The sequence below is a fragment of the Mytilus galloprovincialis genome, chromosome 7, assembly GCF_965363235.1.
Source record: "Mytilus galloprovincialis chromosome 7, xbMytGall1.hap1.1, whole genome shotgun sequence".
Taxonomy (NCBI): Eukaryota; Metazoa; Mollusca; class Bivalvia; order Mytilida; family Mytilidae; genus Mytilus; species Mytilus galloprovincialis.
In genome coordinates this window covers 69,809,158-69,818,187 of record NC_134844.1, presented here as the reverse complement: position 1 = coordinate 69,818,187, position 9,030 = coordinate 69,809,158, and the positions used below count along the sequence as shown (strand labels likewise).

The window sequence follows — 9,030 nt, the reverse complement described above, 5'->3', positions numbered from 1 at the left end:
GATGTAGATTTAGTTTGAATAATTAATGTTATATATACCTGTCATTCACAATAATTGGACACCTATAGCTTTCTTTCCCTTGAATATCATCTTCTTTTGCGCAATCATAATCTGAAAATAAAAAGTCGCTACGAATTTAGATAAATAAATATAAATATTTAAAATGGTTAGCATGGAAACGTTAATAATCATTTCTGTTTGATTAATAAAATTATTTCAATAAAATTTTATGTTTTATATTTCTTTTAAAAATCATGTTAAATTAAGGATCATTTCCCCTATGCAATGCTCGGAATTTTTATTTGAATTTAACAATACTTTGGTCCCTTTTTATATGATATGCCTCTCTAACATTCTGTTAGATGGTTGATAATCAAATATTCAAATATTCTCTGAAGAGACATTAATTGTCGAAATGCGCTTCTGATGTATTACAATCGGTACCGTATATATGCTATTCCACCTGTAATTTAAATGCATGAATCATATTTAATGTTCAAACAATTATATTATATTTGGCTATTATCTTAATCATACATTGTATCTTAAATATGTTAGCACACATATATTCTAGATTGTCAGCAACAATTAGTTTCATAGAAACAAAAGGAATTGGAAGTTGGAAATTTGCTCTCAATCAAGGTCAGAATCAATTAGGTATATATTATTTCAAGTATCAAATATGCACATTTCACATTCTTAAGTATGTATATATTGTTATTTCAAAAATCCATTTTATATGCTTTTGCAAAGAAAACACACAGATATTTTTGGTCTATGCAAGTGAATTTGTTACTATGAAGAAAATCTCCACAATCTTAACTATAGTTTGTTATCAGTTTGATATCTTTTATATTTGTTTTGTTTTGTGTCTGTTCCCCGAAAATCTTTACAATGAATTTATTTAGTAAACACTAAAGGTCTACAATATCTACCTGGTGTTAGAAGTCTATTATTCGGACAGTACTTTTTGTAGCAACTACAATCCTCCTCCGAAGGAATACAATAGCATGGATGTCTTGGTTTATTAATGAAAACATATCCATGTGTATAATCACAGCGACAGGATCGGTCGGATTCAGTTGTACCATTATTATACAGAAATTGACCATCACTTACACACAGTGACTTCTTAAATATACACTGTCCACTGACATTTGACCACAGTCGGAATGGCTGATACCGACGTTTTGCACATGGTGTAAAATCGGGTTGTCCTCTTTGTACGTATTTATTACCTGAAAAAAATGTATTGCAATAAGTAAATATACAACCTTTATCATATAATCATGCATAACAGAAAGCTAAAATGACTTTACAGTTAGCATTTCTATATCAGCAATTCACTAAGATAAAAAGAAATTTCTAGTTAAGTTATAGGTAATAAACAGCGGTATATGTTCAACACATTAACTATAACGTAGAAACGTAAATACGGCCTTGAATTTAAATCATATATTATTTGAATAAAAAAAAACATACACTATTGGAACAAATTTATATCATGTGATATTGTTGAAATTAAGATTAAATAATTGAGTATTCTTCAATGCTATCATCAATTGCTGTTAAAATAGCAAAAGTCAGCCAAAAAAGAAGGAAAGGACAATTTTGAACGAAACGCGCGTCTGGCGTACTAAATTATAATCCTGGTACCTTTGATAACTATTTACACCACTGGGTCGATGCCACTGATGGTGGACGTTTCGTCCCCGAGGGTATCACCAGCCCAGTAGTCAACACTTCGGTGTTGACATGAATATCAATAATGTGGTCATTTTTATAAATTTACTGTTCACAAAACTATGAATTTTTCGAAAAACTAAGGATTTTCTTATCCCAGGCATAGATTACCTTAGCCGTTATTGGCACAACTTTTTGGAATTTTGGATCCTCAATGCTCTTCAACTTTGTACTTGTTTGGCTTTATACATATTTGGATTTGAGCGTCACTGATGAGTCTTATGTAGACGAAACGCGCGTCTGGCGTACTAAATTATAATCCTGGTACCTTTGATAACTAGTGTTATCCTATTACCAACGTTATATAAGATATACAATGTAAAGATGATGTATAGTTGCCAATTCGACAACACTTCACTCGAGACAAAATGGCTTAAAAGTTGGCAAATACAGATCCCCGTACGGCCTTTATCAATTATCCTCAAATCAGCAAACTATAAAAGGCTACGAAATAACGAAAGTTTGAAATATGCTATTTAGCTTAAAAATCAAAGGATATTGTTTATAATAAATGATTTTTAATGTTTGTTTCCCTTTTTCTGTGATCAGGAATATATTTTATTAGCTGTTTTTTTGTCAAAACCTTTCGGTATTTGGTGTTTATAAATCTGTCTGTCTTCCAACTTGATTTATCATGTTGTTTATTCCAACATCTCTTTTAAATATTAGGTCGACGAAACACGAGTGTTACGTTCTCAATTACAAGCCTTGATATATTTTGGTTGATTTTGTTTATCATTGTTTAGTAGATTTTATTTACGTATGCATCTTATCTCGGCCTATATATATTTAACCTCCATATATCAACATTATTGACTATTGACATGAGTTGACATTCTCGATTACACGGATTTGAATAAATCAAGCGTTTTCGTTATATCATTTGTATTTGCATTTACTGATTACACAGCTTAGAATTCGATCTCGTTCCCTTTCCATGAGTGTGACCTGTCTAATAAGACGTATCACCGGGTTTGTTCTTAACTGTACGAGAAACACGATAGGTTTCAAAAATAGAGCAGGACCCGCTTACCCTTCCGAAGCCCCGGAGATCTCCCGTTGTATTTGTTTTGTTCGTGTTTTTCACTCTTTAGTTTTAGGTGTTGTGTTCTGTGCCCTGTTTTTTTGCTTGTTGGTCTTTTTCGGTTTTAGGCATGGCGTTGTCAGTTTATTTTCGATTGATGCGTTTGATTGTTCATTTAATATCCTTCGACTCTCTCTAAATCTGCTGAATTGCAATTGAACTAGCTCTACCAAAGCATTGAAATCGTTGGAACATATAGACAAATGTTGGTGTTCCTTGCTTTTAAGTGTTTATTATTACCACTAAAACGTATTTTCGTTTCAATAAAAAAAAAAAAGGAAATAGCGCTAATGATCGTTCTGACTTTAAGAACGCAAATTAAAACCTTGACAACTTTTAGTATTCAAAACATTCTCTCGGATGATTGAAAACGATTTTAAATTAAAATCGTGAAAAAACTGCTGGTGGTAATTGATTTTAAGAATCAACTTATTCTGTGTTATTGTCAATAACAGCCGTACATAATAATATATAGATATAAACAGATATGGTGTGAGACAACTCTCCCCCCAAGTCACAATTTGTAAAAAAGTAAATCACCATAGGCCAACGTATGATCTTAAACACGGAGTCTTGGATATATTGTTCTATTATTGTTTGTTGTAAAGTCAGGGTGGCTGTGAGTCTTTCTCCTGGTGAGTATACATGTATATGAAAAGTATAGTTTAAATGTATTTATACTCGAGAACCAATCAACAGGTAACATCAAAATAAAATTTCAATTTAATGAATTCAGTGTTTTTTAGTTAACAAGGGTCTTTTAATTGGGTAAAATTAATCAAAAAAATAAATATACCTGGCGGGGCAAAGTCAACTGTTGCTTTGCACGATTCCACGTTTACACCTCTATTTTCGTCATACAGACAGGAATAGGTGAATGCTACAGATTTGTTACAAAACGATATTGCTCTGAATTCTCTCTCTGAAGGTCCAGGGCAATCTCTCTTAAAAGCTATGCATACCGGTAAACAAAATGCTACCTGCAAGTCAACATAATGTTATTTAAAATTTTTAGTATACCACCATAACCAAGCGAGGGCTTCATAACCAGTAAAGGTCGTTAAAAAATTCATAAATAAATAATTGTTTCTCTGATTTGATGATAATATGCCAGATTTACAAAAGTCATAAAGCCCTTGTATATAACATATTGATGTGGATAGAACTTAACTTGCTTTTCCTGTTAACATAAGACCATTAGCATGATAAGAACGTTTTTTTTATCGTGCAGCTTTTGCACTAGTATATATCATCGTCAATATTAACAAAATTGTAATAAAATAACATTTCATTAAAGGGTTGTCGAATCCCTTTAAATGAATCATAATAAAATCTAAAACCCATCAACAATTATATATGTTTGGGAACAACAGATATGAATTACATCATCTACACAGATCGGTAATAGGAATGACATAATTTTACACATTTGTATTAAATGAGAATGACCAACATTTAAGCGACTGAAATTCTGCACATTCACTTTATTTGGAAATTATAAGTATTAAACCTCTCATTTACCACGAATTGGTTATATGTTTATTCATTTTAATAAGGTTGCCGTCCAATAACAAATCCATATATTCTGATCAAATAAAATAAACAAAAACTGTTGATTCTGCACTGATTAAAAAATAAATGTGTCATATTACTAATATAATATCACTGTATATTGCGTACTGAATATATAGGTTGATAAAAGTAAATATAGAGATATTTTTAGACGTAAGGCTCGTGACTCCTCAATCAACATATAGTTTGACATTTGATAACGGACTTTCCGTTTTGACTTTTTCCTCGGAGTTCATTTTTTGTATGTTTTTAAAATATTTGCTAGTTTGGAAAAATTTATCTACAGTTCTAAATGTATTAGCAAGGAATGATCGGACAATGCGAACTTACTATTTTGTTTATATACAAAAATAAATGTATCATTGACTGGAAAATATAAAAAAAATCTTCCTTTGCCATCGTCAGTGCATTTTTTCTTTATCTTCCACAATTTTTGCAACAAGCGATATAAGCACTACAACTAAACACATGCCTTTTAAAAAAATCGTTTCATGTATCATATTCCATTTATCAACAGGATTAAAGACGTCACGTATGTCATTCTATAATTAGGGGAGAGTTTCAGTTAGATAAAGATCGATAACTTAGTTGAAAATGTTTTAATGGTTTTAAGGAAAATTAGACAGGAACAACAGCCCCTTTAAATGTCACTAGAAACAAATGATAAATAAACAAATGTGTCATATAAAATACGTCCCGCTTGCACTTTCACATTTTCCAATTTTCATCAAAGAGGTCAAAGCTAAACTTTGTATACAAGATGAACGGTTCATTCCATGAAGAATAAGTCTACTTTAATAAGTGCCACACAAAGAGAGGAAGATAAATTAGACATTCAAAATTTATTTATAAGTCAATGAAAACAAAATTAGCCTTTGTTAGTAGAAAAGATAAAAAAGAATTAAAGAAACAAAAGTCGCCAAAAAAAAATGACCCAATACCAAACCGGGGTCGATGTCAAAAGCTCGAGTAAACAGACCTGTTCAAATTTAATCGACAAAAACAGGATGGAAACCTCTTAACGCTTGAATACAAGCACATACCTTTAAAACATTTAACCGTCTCCTATATAAATGGCAAAGAAAAGTATCTGGTAAATCCAGTAAAATTGTAAATCTCTTTTCGATTTTAAAGGATATATACGCATTCATATTAGAGTAATTAAGTTTTAATTGATTTTTTTAGTACCCCTACCGTAAAACAATAACGAAATGCAATCTCACGTTAATTAATCACTCTGAGAAACACTCTATACATAAAAGGTTAAATATATTGAAATTGTTAAAGCAAACGTCGTTGTAAAAGTTTGTGAAATAATATAGTGTCTTAATTTTTATGTTTCATACGTTCGTTATGAATGTTTCAGTCTTTTCTTTTTCGGATATTTTATACAATACGATGATTTTGTTTTTTCTCAAAGAAATGAATAGAGACCAAAGTTCCATCTTTTATAAGTGAAATTTTGCTGAATAAGTATAACAGAGTAAAAACCAGAAATTCGAAGATGAACATTTTCATATTATTCAAAAGATCGTTTTTCAAATCTCTATATCTGCATAATATTTATTTGTTGAAATAGATATTCTAAATTTGAATTACAAGTTGAACTTTTAAGTAATAACTTTTCAATATATGCATCAGTTAAGATGCTTGTAGATGTTGTAAATATAATATAGATTATGTATAAAAAAAAGAAAAAAATATTGTACATATGTTATATATATGATGATAAAAGCAATATAACATTCCAAAATTTTGCTCGTTATTTGTTCTTCAATAACATTGACGATACCACAATTTCTGCACCATATGCGTATTCCGGCTAATAATATCTCTTCCGTGATGCTTAATTATGTTGAATCCATAAGTTTTTCTTTCAAAATCAAAAATGTAATTCAAACGTTGACATGCTGATCAAGGACAATATTTTTAAAAACCTTATTTTGTCAATCATTGTAGGTGGCCGTGTGCGTAATTTGAAGATAAGATCACTTTTGTTATATGATACGTCGTATATTGATATCTAAAATCTGCCTTTTAAATTTTCACGCTTCGAACTTTTTTTAAACGAGGATGCATGACATATGGAATGAGATATAGGTAGCTTTGTTAACTGACGCTTTTAAGTTGAAGTTTGTATCAATGTATCAATCAAAACTAAACTGAAACAAACTGATAGATACTTCCATTTAAAAACTAGAAAATAGTATGTGACTTTTTCGGTAAAAAAAGAAAAAAAACAAAAACAAACCAAAATTTGCATAAAGGTGTCACTCTGTTAGACACTCTTTACTTGTTTTGACAGTTTTAACCTTGTTAAAAATTGTTACATTTTTTCATGCAGATGATGCCATTTTGAAGTATATCAAATTACTTCCTTTAAAATATCATAGTTTTTGCTATTTCTGATATTTTGTCTAATATGCTGAATCAATTTCTTCAAAGAATGAATACAAGACAATAATTCTGTCTTTTGTAAAATAAATAACAAATAGAAAAGTCTAACCAGAATTTCATAGAAGAACTTTTTCATTCTTAATCATGTGAATCTCTCATCAAATCTTCTCATCTTCTCAATATTTGTCCATCTGTGAAAATAGAAATTGATATCAATAGATAAAGCTGCTTTACAAGTTGAATTGTATCCGGACAATATGTAACGAATCATTATCGGTGATCATGTGTGTTTTGTGATCATACGATTACATTTGCCTTAAAAATAGCCTGCAGGAATTTTCACGCCTTGAACTAATTATAACCGATGATGCACAATTGGTTTAGATGTTTATAGAGTACCAGTTGAAGGGGTTCACAAAACGATGTTTTAAAACTTTGAGATGAATGTCTCACAATATATAGTACGAGAATGTTAACACTATTTTCTCTATAAAAGATTTCACAAGATTGATGTTTTTTTAACTATAACTTATATATGATAGAAATACATTTGATATATGAATTGTAAAACCTTTTGATAAAAGCATTTCAAATGTTGAATCTTATAATATTTGTCTTTAAATACAAAAAAAAAAAACAAAAAAAAAAAAAAAACACGTTAAGTTAATCTGAAAACAAACACAAAAAGTTAGAGTGCTTAGTTCAACAAATTATGTCTTCTTAAGCATGTTAATTTGAAGTTAATAAAAAGTTCAGTTTTTTCGTAAGTTTTTTTTCGAAAAAAAATGTATTACGCCTGTGATATGAGACAGCAAAGTGATGCATATTTCATCATATCTAAGACATGTAATATAAGTACACTTGATAAGTCTTACAATAATTTACGTACTCGAAATGCATACATCTCAATTGTAACTATATATATTTTCGTACGGGAAATATGCTGTAAATCGACTTAGTATTGTTTTTATATTACATCAGTTCTAAATTTAATTTAGGTTTCCAATTATCTCATTGGATAAACAATTGCGTTCCTATTTTGTTTTTGTGCAGTCGTGAATATGTTTAGTTAACGATATTTAAATCATTCAAGGGAATTTTATCACAAATTAGGTCAGTTAATTCTGATTTTAAGTAGGGACTTCAGTGAAACTGCAAATACCAAAGCAGGAATGAATAACAATTTCAAATAAATTTAAGAGAAATAGATGTTCAATGCTATAGATAAAATGATAACCGTATTGGTACAATATAAAGTAGAACGGTAGAGCATGTCAGCAACACACACTATACTACATTCTAGTGTCTATGAAATTTGTGTTGCCCTACATCCCATATAGTCATTAAATGATATAAATAAATTTTACAAGCTTTAAAGGATCTGCAATCTATACCATATTTCATACAGAATATAATACACCATCAAGTTTTGAAAAAAAAGTTTTTCCATCATTTATTTAACAAAAAAAAACCCCAGTTTACAGAGATATTTGAAGACCTTTTTGGTCTTCAAATGTTATTAGTTCTTATATATTCGTGACATGTAAATTTTCAGCTTCAAGCGTTTCTGATAGCGGAAAATCCAGTAAAACGGTTTGGACGAAAGCAATTGATAATTTTTTTAAAGAAAAATATCAGAGAACGTTTTTTTCTGTCCTTTAGAACTCTATTTCATCATTCTATTATAACTCTTAACAATGATTCATTAAAAAAAAACTGAGAAAGATAATAAATAGCTTAAACTTTTACCAAATAAGTACTTTCGCTTGCGTCCTTTGGCCTCTGATTAAATATTGTTTAATTTGAAATTAAATCTCTTTTTTATATATATTTCAAAAGCTGTTGCGTATTTTTTGTATATACTAACATCAATATAAACTTCATTCCTGAAACCTTGCGAACAACAATGTTATCTGATTTACAACCTTTTCATACGATTGTGCTGATACCTATATTATCGATATGATACAAATTTTCTAAAAGATAATAATAGAAAATCTGGTCACATGTCACATAAACAAGCTTAAACGAATTTCTCACTCACAAACACACACTCTACTCAAAACGTAATGCTGTAAACGTTATGGTATTCACTACCGAATATCAATCATAAGAAGAAAAAAAATCACAGATAAAATAACATTTCTTGGTTTAATTACTTATCGTTTAACCAATTTTAATAACGTGAAAGATATAAAATATATATATAAATATAATAAAAAGCGGACGATAAA

The 9,030-nt window shown here is 29.6% G+C and overlaps 1 long non-coding RNA gene across 1 annotated transcript; it reads right to left on the bottom strand.

Moving 5' to 3' along the window:
- Window positions 1-941: 941 nt before the first annotated feature.
- On the bottom strand, window positions 942-7,013 carry LOC143081914 (uncharacterized). The gene is made up of 3 exons (XR_012980152.1): window positions 6,906-7,013; window positions 3,624-3,807; window positions 942-1,238 (listed from the first exon to the last, which is right to left on the bottom strand). It is a non-coding gene; the product is annotated as an uncharacterized LOC143081914 (long non-coding RNA).
- Between the last annotated feature and the right edge of the window lie 2,017 nt (window positions 7,014-9,030).